This window comes from Erythrolamprus reginae, chromosome 6, assembly GCF_031021105.1.
Source record: "Erythrolamprus reginae isolate rEryReg1 chromosome 6, rEryReg1.hap1, whole genome shotgun sequence".
In the NCBI taxonomy this organism is placed as follows: Eukaryota; Metazoa; Chordata; class Lepidosauria; order Squamata; family Dipsadidae; genus Erythrolamprus; species Erythrolamprus reginae.
The window spans coordinates 4,541,831-4,559,520 of record NC_091955.1 but is presented as its reverse complement, the minus strand read 5'-3'; the positions used below and the strand labels follow the sequence as shown (position 1 = coordinate 4,559,520).

At 39.7% G+C, this 17,690-nt stretch overlaps 1 protein-coding gene across 13 annotated transcripts in view; it reads right to left on the bottom strand.

Moving 5' to 3' along the window:
- Nucleotides 1–17,690, bottom strand: part of MAGI2 (membrane associated guanylate kinase, WW and PDZ domain containing 2) — a 526,993-nt gene that overhangs the window by 427,554 nt on the left and 81,749 nt on the right. The window contains exon 1 of one of the 13 annotated variants that reach the window (XM_070755142.1): nucleotides 7,077–7,158. The exons of the other annotated variants lie outside the window; for them this stretch is intronic. The gene's annotated coding sequence lies outside the window, so the exon portion shown is untranslated. Of the gene's footprint in view, nucleotides 1–7,076; nucleotides 7,159–17,690 lie in introns of those variants that run through there. 13 annotated transcript variants of the gene reach the window in all.

Genomic DNA, 17,690 nt, shown 5'->3' with positions numbered 1-17,690 from the left:
GTTCTCCTACTTTTTTAAATGCAAACTCTTTCCCCCTCCAAGCCGCCCCTCCCTTTTCTTTCTTCAGAAAAGGGGGGGGGAAAAGAAACCCCTTCATCCCAGCAGCAGCGGCTTGGGTTCGTAAGGTGAAAATAGTTTGGAAGAAGAGGCAAAAAAGTCTTAAACACCGGGTTCGTATCTCGAAAAGTTCGTTAGAAGAGGCGTTCGTAAGATGAGGTACCACTGTATTAAGTATTCAATAACTAGTGCATAAACTTACTACTCCCATTCTGCTCCCCCCTCCGTGGGGGGTGCAGACCATTACTGGAACTATCTAATTAATTTCAGTCATAAATAAGTTTCTTGTGACTTCGCTGGATACGCTAAGATCAGAAGCAAAACACCCTGAGATTCTAAAAAGCTTTTGAATTAAGTTTTCATAAACACAGCTCAAGAGTTTAGCAATACAACCCCACAGACATACCAAGAAAATATTTCTTGTAATGTAAATTTTCAAGATAACAAGAGTCACGTGAGAAAGCTGGGCCTGTTTTAAGGCGGAAAACGAAGAACAGAAATGTGGTGGAACTGAACCGAAGCGAATGCTGCCATAGGCAAAACGCAAACCACAAGAAGTGATGCAGACCTGATATTTATCACTAAACAGCCATAGCCTTTCTAAATTGACCAACAAATTGGGTTTTATATTCTGTAGAGTTTTGCTTACATCTTCTTTGCATTTTTAATATGAAACCATGGTGGGCGTGTAAAGTTTACAATTGGTCTGTTTATGAAGAGAGATGGATTTCTTGAGGCTAAAACGTCACAAAATGGGGATTTTGGAAAGAACCATGTGTGTATATCCGATTTTAAAGGTTTCAGACTTTGAACTGGCTTTGAATCAAGAGAGAGGCATGACCAGTGGAGAGATAAAGACTAGACCACACGGTTCGGGCTTAATTTGTTTAAAAGTTGATTTGCAATGATCCATTTAAGCTATTTAACATCATAGAAGAACACTAGTTTTTTTAAAAAAATCAAAACTTAACTGCATGACGTTGTATTACTAGTTGTGGTTCCTTTTTAAATTCCCTCCTATGAGCTATAGATTTCTCCTCTTTTCTTCTTTTAATGTATTCATTTTTTATTCTTCTTCAGTTGTTTTCTTAATCCCTGTCCTCTATAACTGTCTGATTTGGTTCTGCAACCCAACAAGACCGACACAGACTTCAGAGAATCAGAACTGCAGAAAAAAAACAATGGCTGCCTACCTGCCTTCCATTGAGGACCTGTATACTGCACAAGTCAAAAAGAGGGCTGTGGAAATATTTACTGACCCCTCGCATCCTGGACACAAACTGTTTCAATTCCTACCCTCAAAACAACGCTACAGAGCACTGCACACCAAGACAACTAGACACAAGAACAGTTTTTTCCTGAACGCCATCACTCTGCTAAGCAAATAATCCCCTCCACACTGTCAAACTATTTACTAAGTCTGTGCTACTATTACTATTAGTTTTTTCTCATCATTCCTATCACCTATTTCCTCCCATTTGTGACGGCAATTTGTTGCTTGTATCCTTAAGATTTTTATTCATATTGATTGTTTCCTCACCCATCTCCTCTCACTTGGGACTGTATGACTGTAACTTTATTTATTTTATTTATTTATTCATTTGTCCAATACACAAATACATAGGAAGAAAGATAGACATGTGATAATATAAAAGAGGGTGAAAGTGAACTTAGAGGAGAGGATATATGAAAGGAAGAGAATATATAACAGTGGTCCCCAAAGTTTTTTCCACCAGGGACCAGTTTCAGCAAGACAATTTTTCTATGGCCCAGTGGGGGCGGAAAGGGGCGTGGTTGGGGGCGGGATTAAGCATGGAGGTGCTGGTCCTCCCCGCCCCTCTTTCCCGCCATCGTCCTGTGGCCGGCAGAACCTGCCTCCCAAGCCCTCTTGCCCAGCGGGAGCTAAGCGCTGGAGAGAGGGTCAGGCTGGCCCTCCTGCCTCCCCCCAGCCAAAAACGCAAAAGCGCCCCGTGGCAGAAGCCAAAAGAGGCTTGAGCCTCTCGGTCCTTCCCGCCCCTCTGTCCCATCCATCGTCCTGTGGCCGGCAGAACCTGCCTCCCGAGGCCTCTTGCCCGGCAGGAGGCGAAGCGCTGGAGGGAGGGGGTGGCAGCATGAGGGCCGGCAACTGCTGACTCCACGGACCGGTGCAACATGCCCCGCGGCCCGGTACTGGTCCGCGGCCCGGTGGTTGGGGACCCCTGATATATAAGATAGGTGAAAGAAAGGAAAGACAATTGGACAGGGGACAAAAGGCACACCAGTGCACTTATGTACGCCCCTTACTGGCCTCTTAGGAACCTGGAGAGGTCAATCGTGGAGAGTCTAATGGAGAAATGTTGGGGGTTAGGGGTTGACACTATTGAGTCCGGTAATGAGTTCCACACTTCGATAACTCGATTGTTGAAATCATATTTTTTACAATCAAGTTTGGAGCGGTTCCTATTATGTTTGAATCTGCTGCGTGCTCTTGTGTTGTTGCGGTTGAAGCTGAAGTAGTCATTGTTTGATCCTTTTCTATTAATATTGATTGTTTCCTGATTGCTTATTCGACCCCTATGACAATCATTAAGTGTTGTATCTCATGATTCTTGATAAATGTCTCTTTTCTTTTATGTACACTGAGAGCATCTGCACCAAAGACAAATTCCTTGTATGTCCAATCACACCTGGCCAGTGAAGAATTCTATTCTATCCTATTATCAAATGGTTTCCTTTTGAACGTCTACGATTTTATTAATGTTTTGGGTAGATAACGTAATTTAAGCTTTGCTCTTGTACCAATTTTTTTAAAAATGTAAATTATATGCACATAAACATAATCAAGAATCATACACGCAACACACATTAATACATAAATCAACGTATGAAGGGTGCCATGGAGAAGGACAGGTAAGGCTGAGCTACCAAGAGAGGAATTTTGTCTTACCTACATTTCTCTCATTGTGTACCAGCCTAGAAAGGCGGACACAGTGACCTCTGGTTCTGCCTAAGCCATGAAAACCAGCTGGGTGATTTTGGGTTAATCACCAGAAGATGCTGAGTTCTAGTCCTGACTTAGCCAATGAAAGGCAGCTGGGTAACTTTGGGCCAATCACCAGGAGATGGGGAGTTCTAGTCCCGCCTTAGCCATGAAAAGCAGCTGGGTGAATTTGGGCCAATCACCAGGAGATGGGGAGTTCTGGTCCCGCCTTAGCCATGAAAAGCAGCTGGGTGAATTTGGGCCAATAATCGGGAGAGGGTGAGTTCTAGTCCCGCCTTTGCCATGAAAAGCAGCTGGGTGAATTTGGGCCAATAATCAGGAGAGGGTGAGTTCTAATCCCGCCTTAGCCATGAAAACCAGCTGGATGACTTTAAGCCAATCACCAGGAGAGGGTGAGTTCTAATCCCGCCTTAGCCATAAAAGCCCGCTATGTGATAGGGCCAATCCTTTTCTCTCAGCCCAACTCACTTCACCTATTGGATATGTTCACCACCTGGAGTTATTTGCAAAACTAATCAATACGAATAAATACAAATAAAATCTCTTATTCAAAGCCAATTTCTCTTCAGACCATTCAGGTCTTTCACCAAACCTCTTTTGCTTTCTTTGACCCATTTACTCCCTGATTAAAAGTCTAAGGCTGCTTAATTGATTTATATCGAGTTGTTGCCATCCGAATAGTCTCCATGCTTTAAAATGCATTGCTTTTTGCGGGTGTTCTCATCATTACATTGGAATTAAATTAGTTTAGGGACCAAGAAACCCTCTGTGAATAATTTCAAGTTATAGTAATGAACTGCCTTTAAAGATCACCATTGAGAGAGGGGGAAAAAATCTCCTTTCTCTATTGTAATCTCATTTTATTCTGGAAATTTATGGTAGCCCTCTACTTAACCACATCATTTACCATTTGGAACAGGCTTTGATTCTTATATTAAGGCAAACACTGCAGGATTATACAGTGATACCTCGTCTTACAAACCCCTCGTCATACAAACTTTTCGAGATACAAACCCGGGGTTTAAGATTTTTTTGCCTCTTCTTACAAACTATTTTCACCCTAAAGCCCAAGCCGCCACCACTGGGATGCCCCGCCTCTGGACTTTTGTTGCCAGCGAAGCACCCATTTTTGCGCTGCTGGGATTTCCCCGAGGCTCCCCTCCATGGGAAACACCACCTCCAGACTTCCGTGCTTTTGCGATGCTGCAGGGAAATCCCAGCAGCGCAAAAACAGGTGCTTCACGGGCAACGGAAGTCCAGAGGTGGGGTTTCCCAGTGAGGGGAGCCTCAGCGAAATCACAGCATCACAAAAACACGGAAAGAAAATATATATGATAAGTGAGAGAAAGGAAAGACAATTGGACAGGGGATGAAAGGCACACCAGTGCACTTATGTACGCCCCTTACTGGCCTCTTAGGAACCTGGAGAGGTCAATCGTGGAGAGTCTAAGGGAGAAATGTTGGGGGTTAGGGGTTGACACAATTGAGTCCGGTAATGAGTTCCACGCTTCGATAACTCGATTGTTGAAATCATATTTTTTACAGTCAAGTTTGGAGCGGTTCGTATTAAGTTTGAATCTGTTGCGTGCTCTTGTGTTGTTGTGGTTGAAGCTGAAGTAGTCATTGACCGGTAGGACGTTGCAGCATATGATCTTGTGGGCAATACTCAAATCGTGTTTTAGGCGCCGTAGTTCTAGGCTTTCTAGGCCCAGGATTGTTAGTCTATTTTTGTAGGATATTCTGTTTCGAGTGGAGGAGTGAAGGGCTCTTCTGGTGAACCTGGTCCTAATTTAACATTTTAGCAATTGCATCGACTGAAAGGCATACAATATTCATGCCACGATCACTGCTCTCAACTATAACAACCCCTATGAGAAAAACACCATGTGTGATTTTTCTAGGAGATCGTAAACAGTGGCCACAAATTTGCTGTAAACAATACAGGAGGCTCATTTTGGTGGATATCAAAATAGCATTAATGCAAATCAGCCAACCAATTTTTGAAGTTGCTTTAATTATTTGGAGCGGTGTAATGAAGAACTAATCATAACTGTTCTTTCCTCTCATGGGGAGACTGTACGGAGCTCAAGCTTCATTTGACTTCCCAACAAAGCAATTATTGACCTAGAAAACATGTTTTAGCTACAGCTTTGCTAACAGGGCGATCAATGCCAGTTGTGACATTGTTGAGGTCAGTGAGAGCTTCGTCATTGACTTAAATTAGAGTCTAGTTTTGTTTTGGGTTTGCTTTTCATAGTTTACTACTAGACAAATCCCGCTGAAAACATTATCTGCTAAATTCAATGCAACTGAACCAGAAGGAGAGTTGGTAGCCAAAACATAGTTAATTGAGCAATAACATTTTATGCCAAAGAGGGCATACTCATTCATTCAGTTTTTATGCCGTCCTTCTCCTTAGACTCAGAGTGGCTTACAACATGTTAGTAATAGCACTTTTGAACAGAGCCAGCCTATGGCCCCCACAATCCAGGTGCTCATTTTACCCACCTTGGAAGGATGGAAGGCTGAGTCAGCCTTGAGCTGGTGATGAGATTTGAACTGCTGACCTGCAGATCTAGCAGTCAGCTTTAGTGGCCTGCAGTACCGCACTCTACCTGCTGCGCCACCCAGGCTTATTTTCTTCAATAAGAACACCTGTCATCTATCCATTGACTTTTGTTACTATGCGACTTAGTATTTCACCAGAAGAGCCCTTCACTCCTCCACTCGACACAGGAGACCCTACGAAAATAGACTAACAATCCTGGGTCTAGAAAGCTTAGAACTACGACGCCTAAAACACGATTTAAGTATTGCCCACAAGATCATATGCTGCAACGTCCTACCGGTCAATGACTACTTCAGCTTCAACTGCAACAACACAAGAGCACGCAACAGATTCAAACTTAATATTAACCGCTCCAAACTTGACTGTAAAAAATATGACTTTAACAATCAAGTTGTCGAAGCGTGGAACTCATTACCGGACTCAATAGTGTCAACCCCTAACCCCCAACATTTCTCCCTTAGACTATCCATGATTGACCATTCCAGGTTCCTAAGAGGTCAGTAAGGGGCGTACATAAGTGCACTGGTGTGCCTTTCGTCCCCTGTCCAATTGTCTTTCCTTTATCTCATATATCATATATATTCTCTTCCTTTCATATATCCTCTCCTCTATTTTTACATATTATCTTTATATATATTACTTTGTGTCTATTCTCTTCCATATGTATTGTGTATTGGACAAATGAATAAATAAATTAAATTAATTAATTAATGGTTATGTTCTATCTATTTTTCATCTCCACTTCTTTAAAAGAGATAGCTGTTATTTCCAAGTTGTGTCCTTCCCTCCCTCCCTCCCTCCCTCCCTTCTCTCCTTCCCTTCCACCCCCCCCCATTTTTACATTTGAAAAAAATGGAGTAACACTGCATAGACATGTATAGCTTGGCCACTGCACTTAAGTCTAAGAATTACAGAAAGAAGCAATGCCAAAAATCAATTTGTGTAACTCTTAGTTGTTCCAACCTCACTCAAACCAAGCATTTCTGAAGGACATGTATTAAGACTATTTTCTTTCCCCCCCTCCCCCCCTCCATTTTTTAAAAAAGAGAATATAATCTTTTTTGAAGATAAATAGTAGAGGGGATACATAAAGCAAAAGGACTATGCAAATAGTGGTACAAATGTATATGAATTTGAGTATACAGTTATACATCAAAGTACACACACACACACACATATATATATACACATACATATAAGGGAAAAGAACTAAAGGGAAAGGAAGGGAAGGAAAGGAAAAGTAAAGAGAAAGAAGGGAAAAATAAAAAAAGAAGAGAAAGAAGAAGAGAGAAAAGAAGAGGTAAATTCATAACTCTAAATTTATCAGATGGTATAAAGACTATTTTCATGGTGAAGCTTCACAGGTGATAGACTTTAGCCACAACTAATATACCTCATGAGAAAAAAAGGCAGACTTTCAAACTGACAAGTTTAGTACAACCTACCCATTAGGCCTTTCAATCGAGTTACCTGTAGGTAATCCTCTTTTGTATCAGGAAGAAACAAAATTGTAGTTTTCCTCAACAACAAGCAAAGCCAGGATTTTCCGCAGTACTTAGAGTTCACCTGTTTAGCAATCAAGGAGTAGGAAATCAACCACAGGTGTTTGGAAGCAATTTTATGATTAGGGTGTTTGTGTCAATTGCTTGGATTATTCTTTTTATCCGGGTTTCCAGAGGAAGGCAAAGATTCTGCAAATGGAATAGAATGGAATGGAATAGGATAGAAAATATGGAATGGGATGCAACGGAATAGAAAATATGGAATAGAATTGAATGGAATAGGATAGAAAATATGGAATAGACTGGAATGGAATAGGATAGAAAATATGGAATGGAATGGAATAGGATAGAAAATATGGAATGGATTGGAATAGGATAGAAAATATGGAATGGAATGGAATAGGATGGAAAATATGGAATGGAATTGAATGGAATAGGATAAAAATATGGAATGGAATGGAATAGGATAGAAAATATGGAATATAATTGAATGGAATAGGATAAAAAATATGGAATGGAATGGAATAGGATGGAAAATATGGAATGGAATGGAATAGGATAGAAAATATGGAATATAATTGAATGGAATAGGATAAAAAATATGGAATGGATTGGAATAGGATAGAAAATATGGAATGGAATGGAATAGGATAGAAAATATGGAATATAATTGAATGGAATAGGATAAAAAATATGGAATGGAATGGAATAGGATGGAAAATATGGAATGGATTGGAATGGAATACGATAGAAAATATGGAATGGAATGGAATAGGATAGAAAATATGGAATAGAATGGAATGGAATAGGATAGAAAATATGGAATGGAATGGAATAGGATAGAAAATATGGAATAGAATGGAATGGAATGGAATAGGATAGAAAATATGGAATGGAATGGAGTAGAGTAGAGTAGAATAGAGTAAAGTAGAGTAGAGTAGAATAGATTAGAATAGAATAGAATAGAATGTGCAATAGAATGGAATGGAATGGAATAAAATAGAATGGAATGGAATGGAACAGAATGGAACAGAACAAAACAGAAAAGAGAATGATAGGAAACGTAACACATTTCCTATCATTGCATTTTGTGATTGGGATCAAGTAATTTGATGCAGATGTGTTTTTGTTTGCTGGGGGGTTTTTTTGTGTGTGTGTGTGTGTGTTTTTAAAAAAGCCATCTAGGAAAAGTTGGCACAGTTATGGGAAAAAACCCAGAAAGTTGCTGAAGCTGCAAGTTCTCCCTTACAGCCAACCTGAAATTTTCCTCTATTTTGCTTCGAGCGCAAAACTGACACCGCTACGTAAATCAAATTGCAGTATAATAAATACAATCCCTGGGAAATCCCATACCGTTTCCCTCCTCCTTGTTAATTCCCAGCTATAAAGAAAGAAACATGATTAGCTCTTTAATAGATCTTCTTTTCTAGAGAGAAGGGAGGGGAGAAGACAGGGCCCTTAGGGCAAAATAAGAGGATGCTGTTATTACAGTATGTTTATTGATTTGTTTTGTCCCTAGATGGCGGCAGGGAACATGTAATTAAGCAGTATCACCATGCACGGAGAACCTGTCATTTACATCAATAGGACTCTCCATGCCCAATAAACTATGGTTATGGGGGAGTGACAGAGCTTCGAAATCCAAGCCTTGGAGAAACACCGAGACTATTTTCCCATGTTCCAAAGACTCAGTTCAATCGAAAGTTCAAGAAGGGATTAGCACAGCCATTAAATCAAATCACATCTGAATTTTTGTAGGATATTTACTAAGGATGAGAAAACGGACAGAACAAATGCAAACAGCTGTGTTTAACAGCATATATTTGCTGGTTTTGTAATACCGTATTTTTCAGAGTAGAAGACCCACTTTTTTCCTCCCTAAAAGAGGCTGAAAATTCAAATGCATTTTATATTCTGAATGAAACTTTTTTCAAAGCTTTATTTCCCCCACAGTCCTAACTAGGTGCTAACAATCTTTTTAATAATAATAATAATTAAATAATTTATTAGATTTGTATGCCGCCCCTCTCTGAAGACTCGGGGCAGCTCACAACAATGATAAAAACAATATTATAGTAGCACAACTCTAATATTAAAAGAAATAACTAAAACCCTATCATATTAAAACCAAACAGAACATACATACCAAACATAAATTATAAGGAGCCTGGGGGAAAGATGTCTCAAATCCCCCGTGCCTGGCGGTATAGGTGGGTCTTGAGTAGTTTACGAAAGACAAGGAGGGTGGGAGCAGTTCTAATCTCCGGGGGGAGCTGATTCCAGAGGGCTGGGGCCGCCACAGAGAAGGCTCTTTCCCTGGGGCCCACCAGACGACATTGTTTGGTCGATGGGACCCGGAGAAGGCCAACTCTGTGGGACCTTATCGGTCGCTGGGATTCGTGCGGTAGCAGGCGGTTCTGGAGGTACTCTGGTCCAATGACATGTAGGGCTTTAAAGGTCATAACCAACACTTTGAATTGTGACCGGAAATTGATCGGCAGCCAATGCAGGCCATGGGGGGTTGTAGACACATGGGCGAATCTGGGAAGCCCCACAATGGCTCTCGCGGCCACATTCTGCACGATCTGAAGTTTCCGAACACTTTTCAAAGGTAGCCCCATGTAGAGAGCGTTGCAGTAATCGAACCTCGAGGTGATAAAGGCATGAGTGACCGTGAGCAATGACCCCCTGTCCAAATAGGGCCGCAACTGGTGCACCAGGCGAACCTGGGAAAACGCCCTCCTCGACACAGCCGAAAGATGATGTTCCAAGGTCAGCTGTGGATCGAGGAGGACGCCCAAGTTGCGGACCCTCTCTGAGGGGGTCAATAATCCCCCCCAGGGTGATGGACGGACAGATGGAATTGTCCTTGGGACAATTTTTCTATCGCTTCTGTGTCCCTGACCAAATTTTTTCTACCGGTTCTGTGTACCTGATCAGACCTATAGGAGCCCATCACTGCACCTGTGGCACAGATGTTATAGGTTCACGATCACAGCCCTAGGACAGAGTAAAGCAAGAAGAGTAGTAGTAAAACAAGTATTACCAGTAGTAGTTTTAATAATAGTAACAGAGGAAGGATCCCAAATGGCAATATTATGAATGAATGTAGACAGAACCTTAACATGAGTGGGTCATTATAAAAATAATTGGTTGGTACAGAATAAATAGAAAGTATCAAATCTACAAAGGGAGAATAAATGGATTAAAAGAGAATAGGACACTTGAAAACCATTTGGGTTGGTCTGAGCTGATGAGATCTTCAAAGACAAAGACGCAAGACATTAAATATAATTCAAGTTGTGAAGTGATGTATGAACATAAGAATAGAAGAAGATGTTGTATCAAAGAAGGTTACGGAGGTGGCAAAGCAAATGAGCTTGGTCTATATCAATTTAAGCTATATTCCCTTTCTCTTTTGATCTCACGCCTTAATTTCTTTTTTGTTTTCAGTTTTTTCTGCAATTTCATCAACGCCGCTTTTATCTCTAAAGGGAACGGCGCGAATGGTTCTGTGTGCATGCATTTATACACGTAACCGCAGATATTGTTACAAGAACAACAAAAGGGTTGAAATCATCTCTTTTTTTATTTTCCACGGTTGTAGAAGTTTTTGAAGCAAAAGGTTTAAAACAAAATCTCCTTTTTTCCCCTCCATTTGAATAACAGCTCAAGAATCTCACAAGCTAAATAAAGATGTTGTTTTGCCAAATTAAGAACAGAAACCTGAAAAATGAAAAGGAAGCTAAAAGAAAGGGGAAGTTTCATATAGGTAACTCTCAATTTACAATCCTATGTTTAGTGACTATTTAAAGTTATAATGACACTGGGGAAAAAGTGGCTTAAAGCACCAGCCTTAGACTTATATACCGCTTCACAGTGCTTTACAGCAAGTGATGGGGTGCTACCCCCACGGGGGGACACACAGGGGGGGAGGGTAATAACTTTATGCACTATTTATTGAATACTTAATAGTTCTTTTATTGACCTCCCTTCTTTAGTACCTTAGTATGATCCTTAATTACTTTTAAAAGAGGAAATAATAAAATAGTATGTTGTTACCCATAAATGCTTGAATCATTTTAATCATTATCTAGAACTGAACTTTTATAGCAATGAAAGAAAATTGAGCTACTTGCCTAATCTGTTATCATAGAAACATAGAAGATTGATGGCAGAAAAAGACCTCATGATCCATCTAGTCTGCCCTTATACTATTTTTTGTATTTTATCTTAGGATGGATCTGTGTTTATCCCAGGCATGTTTAAATTCAGTTACTGTGGATTTACCAACCACGTCTGCTGGAAGTTGGTTCCAAGCATCTACTACTCTTTCAGTCAAATAATATTTTCTCATGTTGCTTTTGATCTTTCCCCCAACTAACTTCAGATTGTGCCCCCTTGTTCTCGTGTTCACTTTCCTATTAAAAATACTTCCCTCCTGAACCTTATCATATTGAATTTTGCTGGTTCAGTACAAAACCTTCAAATGTGACTGTGCCCCTCAACCAATAATGCTGTCTATCATTTGTCCTTTTTGTGGCTATTTAAATAATGTGACTTAATCAACTGAAAAAGAGTCCAAGCACCTATTTGAAAACTTATATTAAGCCACTCTCACCCAGTCACATGATCTTTAAGCCACCCTCCTCGGTCACATGATTGTCAAGCCACTCCCACCCGGTCTCATGGCCACCAAGCCACACCCACACAATAAGTCATGTCCACAAGTCTACAATAAGGCTTAGACTATCATGCTATCATATTCATAACATGAATAAATGAAGAATATAATAGAGTACAGTAGAATAGAATAGAATAGAATAGAATAGAATTCTTTATTAGCCAAGTGTGATTGGACACACAAGGAATTTGTCTGTGATCTCATAAAAGAAAAGATACATTTGTCAAGAATCATGAGGTACAACACTTAATGTTTGTCATAAGATACAAATAAACAATCAGGAAAAAAATCAATATTAATGTTGTGGTTAGCTCTGGCCCAGCTCCTGTCCCAAGGACTGTGGATGTGGGGGAGACATCCACATGCTGCAGGCCTGTTTTGCCCCCGGTGGAATCTGCTGATGAAGGCTCCTCTGACCAAGAAGACATGAGTGACAGGGAGGAGGAGAGTGTGGCAGACAGCTCAGAAGGAGATCAATTATCTCACTCCTCCTTGGATTCAGAACAAGAGTTAATGATACAGCCACGCATGCAGAGAGCGATGCATAGGCAGCAACAACTGAGAGATTATTATCAAAGAAAATGAGGCCACCTGTGGTTGGGTGGGGCTGTGGTCATTAGCGAGGCTGCTATAAAGAGCAGCGTATGGGTTTGACCATTGTGCAGGATTATCTGATCATTGTGTTTCGTGCCTGCTTTGCTGACTTTGATCTTTGTGTGCTGATTTTTCCCTGCTTTGAAACTAAACCAGAGCAAAGTGTGTTTCACTTTGTGGAAGAAGAAGGACTGTGAATGACCTCACAGCTGCAAGCTAAGTATCACAGGACTGATAAGGGACTTGTACAAATTACCAGTTTGTTTGGAGACGAGTGCTCTTTGCTATCCCAAAAGAGGGCTTAGTTTAAGTGTATTTTCATTATAAAGAACATTGTTTTGAATTTTCAAACGTGTGTGTGTCTGAAATTGTATCTGTGCATTTTTGGGAGGATTCTACCAGAGAGCTTGACAGAACAATTAATATAAATCATAAGGATTTGTAAAGCTCCCATATCAATAACATTCCGCACCCAGCTGAAAAAAAAATTGCAAATCTGAGTAATTTTCCACAATGTTCCTGCATCTTATATTAAGGAGGCCAAGATTATTAAGATGGGTCAAAATAGATGACCAAACTAGACTCCCGGCCCTATGGATGTTTGCAGAGGTGAAAAAAAAAAAATCCTAGAAGGCACCATAAAGAAGCAAAATCAAAGTTTATTTTCTGCTTCCCATTTTTGAGAGAACCTATTTAACTCCCAGGTCTGTATTTTACCTGGTAGGTGCTGTTGCTTAGCCCACACCTGTTCGATATTCAATTAAAGAAAAAATAAACAAGGGCTTTATACATCACAAATCCTTTTTCATCATCCCGTAAGGGCAAAAGTTGACAACTTCCCAATGAAATAAATCACTCTTTCACGTGTGAAAAAAAAGATAGCAAAAGCAATTTATCACTCGGCGAGGCGCTTTCCAGATTTAGTGGATAAAAAGCATAAAATAATACCTTTCAGAATACAAAACGACCCGTCGCTTTTGTAAAGGTTAATGAAACTTTCGGAAGTGTAACTGACTGAGTCAGCTGCCAGGATTCGCAATAAAAGAATTATCGGAATTATTTGTGCCACGGTAAAATTGAATAGTAACGAACTTACTAGGTGTTTATTCAAATGCTTTCAGGAAACAGCATAGAATCTAAGTAAAAGAATGCCCCTTTTAGAAAATAAACCTCTTTGTGCATCTTTCTTTTTAAATATAGACAATTCTGTTTATCGGTAGAGCTTCCATCAATATTTTATTTCAAGATCTCTTGGGATTATAATTCAAAAAATTGCTAACCAGCTATCAATTCCCATAACCTCCAAAGAAATACAGGAATCTGCTAATACAGTGTTCCCTCGATTTTCGCAGGGGATGAGTTCCGAGACCACCCGCGAAAGTTGAATTTCCGCGAAGTAGAGATGCGGAAGTAAATACACTATTTTTGGCTATGAACAATATCACAAGCCATCCCTTAACACGTTAAACCCCTAAATTGCAATTTCCCATTCCCTTAGCAACCATTTAGATTATTACTCACTGTGTTTCTTTATTAAAGTTTATTTAAAAATATTTATTAAAGGTGGACGAAAGTTTGGTGATGACATATGATGTCATCGAGCGGGAAAAACCGTGGTACAGGGGGAAAAAATGCAAAGTATTTTTTAATTAATATTTTTGAAAAACCGTGGTATAGACTTTTCGCGAAGTTCGAACCCGTGAAAATCGAGGGAACACTGTACTTTGATTGATCACAGCACAATCTTTACTAATACCGTATTTTTTTATAGTACAGCACCGGATAGTATAGTATAGTATAGTATAGTATAGTATAGTATAGTATAGTATAGTATAGTATAGTATAGTATAGTATAGTATAGCACTGGATTATAAAACACGCCTTAGAAACATAGAAACATAGAATACTGACGGCAGAAAAAGACCTCATGGTCCATCTAGTCTGCCCTTATACTATTTTCTGTATTTTATCTTAGGATGGATATATGTTTATCCCAGGCATGTTTAAATTTAGTTCCTGTGGATTTACCAACCATGTCTGCTGGAAGTTTGTTCCAAGGATCTACTACTCTTATAAAATAATATTTTCTCACGTTGCTTTTGATCTTTCCCCCAACTAACTTCAGATTGTGTCCCCTTGTTGTTGTGTTCACTTTCCTATTAAAAACACTTCCCTCCTGGACCTTATTTAACCCTTTGACATATTTAAATGTTTTGATCATGTCCCCCCTTTTCCTTCTGTCCTCCAGACTATACAGATTGAGTTCATTAAGTCTTTCCTGATACGTTTTATGCTTAAGACCTTCCACCATTCTTGTAGCCCGTCTTTGGACCCGTTCAGTTTTGTCAATCTCTTTTTGTAGGTGAGGTCTCCAGAACTGAACACAGTATTCCAAATGGGGTCTCACCAGCACTCTATACAGCGGGATCATAATCTCCCTCTTCCTGCTTGTTATACCTCTAGCTATGCAGCCAAGCATCCTACTTGCTTTAGTTTTGTGGGAGGAAAATATGGGAAAAATCGACCTACCAGGAATTAATCTGGCTAGCATCCTTAGTCTGGTCAGCTTCGGCATATTCAATTCAATTCAATTCAATTCAATTCAATTTATTAGATTTGTATGCTGTATATTATTTTATCTCCTAGTTAGGACTGGGAAAAAAAATATTCTTTGGAGGGAGTAGCAATGAAAACAAGCCTGAAAAGACTTAGTGCTGGAAAAAAACTTATTTTGAGAGAATAGCAGTGAAAAAATTCTGCAAGCTGAGAAGATTGTTAGCACCTCATTAGGGCTGAAAAAAACCTTTTTCAGAGGGAGTAGCAATGAAAACAAGCCTGCAAAGACTTAGGGCTGAGAAAAAAAACTTCTTTGGAGTAACAATGAAAAAATCCTGCAAGCTGGGAAGATCGTTAGCACCTTGTTAGGGCTGAAAAAATAACTTCTTTGGAGGGAGTAGCAATGAAAACAAGCCTGCAAAGACTTAGGGCTGGAAAAAAAAACTTTGGGGGAGTAGCAATGAAAAAATCCTGCAAGCTGGGAAAGACAGTTAGCACCTCATAAGGGCTGGGGGGTAAAAGCTCCGAAAAAGCCACATGGGGCTACCTTTGAAGTGTGTTCAGAAACTTCAGATCGTGCAGAATGCAGCTGCAGGAGCAATCATGGGCTTCCCCAGGTATGCCCATGTCACACCAACACTCCGCAGTCTGCATTGGTTGCCAATCAGTTTCCGGTCACAATTCAAAGTGTTGGTCATCACCTATAAAGCCCTTCATGGCACCGGGCCAGGGTATCTACGAGACCGCCTTCTGCCACATGAATCCCAGCAACCGGTTAGGTCCAAACAGAGTTGGCCTTCTCTGGGTCCCGTCGACTAAACAATGTTGTTTGGCGGGACCCAGGGGAAGAGCCTTTTCTGTGGCGGCCCCGACCCTCTGGAACCAGCTCCCCCCTGAGATTAGAACTGCCCCCACCCTCCTTGCCTTTTGTAAACTTCTTAAAACCCACCTCTGCCGTCAGGCATGGGGGAATTGAGACATCTCCCCCGGGCCTATATAGTTTATACATGGTATGTTTGTGTGTATGTTTGCTCTTAATAATGGGTTTTTTAGTGTTTTTTAAATTATTAGATTTGTTTTCCATTGTCTTTATTATTGCTGTGAGCTGTCCCGAGTCTAAGGAGAGGGGCGGCATACAAATCTAATAAATAAATAATTTAGAGTATAAGACACACCCAAATTTTCAGCCTTTTTTGGGGCGGGGGGAAGGTGTGTCTTATAGTCTGAGATAATCTGGTCCGGTGCCATGAAGGGCTTTATAGGTCATAACCAACACTTTGAATTGTGACCGGAAATTGATCGACAACCAAGTTTGGCGTTTCAAAAGGTCATGTCTTAATTCAAATTATAGATGAATGCAATGGTCTATCCACGTTAAAATACATACCCTTTTTTTTGCTTTTTCAAAAAAGTCAATACAAAGCAAGTGGAATATCTACTGTTGTTGTCTTGAACTCCATTGTGACCTATCTCTGGGTCTCTTAAGACTCCATTAAATGTCTGTTTTCTAATAAATTGCTTAGAAATTTTGGGGTCAGATCCCGACATAAACTTTGTCACATCATAGAATCTCTGTATTGATCTGCTAAATTTCTTTCCCCAGATCAAGGTTTAATTCCAGCCATCCTACCCGGTGACAACACTCCTTGTTCGCCGTAAAAGTTTTATTTGATTCACAACATATCACTTTTCTAATAAAAGAAAAATGCAACCCAAACTTGGATTTAATGAAATTTTGGTTGGAATGAAAGCTCTCTGCTGCTCTCCACAGGCTGTTTAAAAAACTAATATTAATCGATAAAGAAATAGCCAAAGTTCTAAACGAAGTTTAAACTCCTTTAGAAAATGTGAGATGGAAACAAGATTTCTTATTGACTTATTAAAAATAATAAAAATATTTTTGCCATACAGTCAGATATCCTGAATAACATGAGCTCTTCCCTATCTGCATATATCAATGATTTTTCTTGCTCAAAGAAACCATTTTCATGTCCAGAAACATACAAACTCGCCAATAAGTGACACTTCGAAAATGAAAAAGTATTATAATGGAAGTTGTGTTAGGAGGCCTGTTGTTTGCAGCATATTTTCACATCTAAAAGTAAATACGCATTATAGAATAATGCTAAAATTATGATACAACATAATTTATAGAATGCACTAATAATATAGAATGCAATTAATAATTGCAATGAAATAAACAATGCTGTACATATAGGGAACAAAATATAGGTTTGAGAGGAACCGAGACTGGATGGCTAAACCAGATTAGTAGAGGGGAAAAAAAGGCATGATTATAAATGCAGATTTTGGGGTCAAGTTTCATTCAATAAGGTAAACCTTGTAAAGTTAACAATTCATTCCTGAATTCTCTTTCTGTGGTTCAAAATTGATGAGTGGATAAATGAGCTATTTATGTTCTTAAAAATATTGGTATATTCGTCATGGGCAACAGTTCAGAATTAGGAATAATGAATACAATATTAGGGTTACCAAGCAAAATATAGGCCATAATACCGTTTTATAATGCTTTGATACAGCCACACTTGGAATACTGCATTTAGTTTTGGTTGCCATGATGTAAAAAAGATGTTGAGACTCTAGAAAAAGTGCAGAGAAGAGCAACAAAGATGATTAGGGGATTGGAGGCTAAAACATATGAAGAACTGTTGCAGGAACTGGGCCTGGCTAGTTTAATGAAAAGAAGGACCAGGCGAGACATGATAGCAGCCTTCCAATATCTCTCGG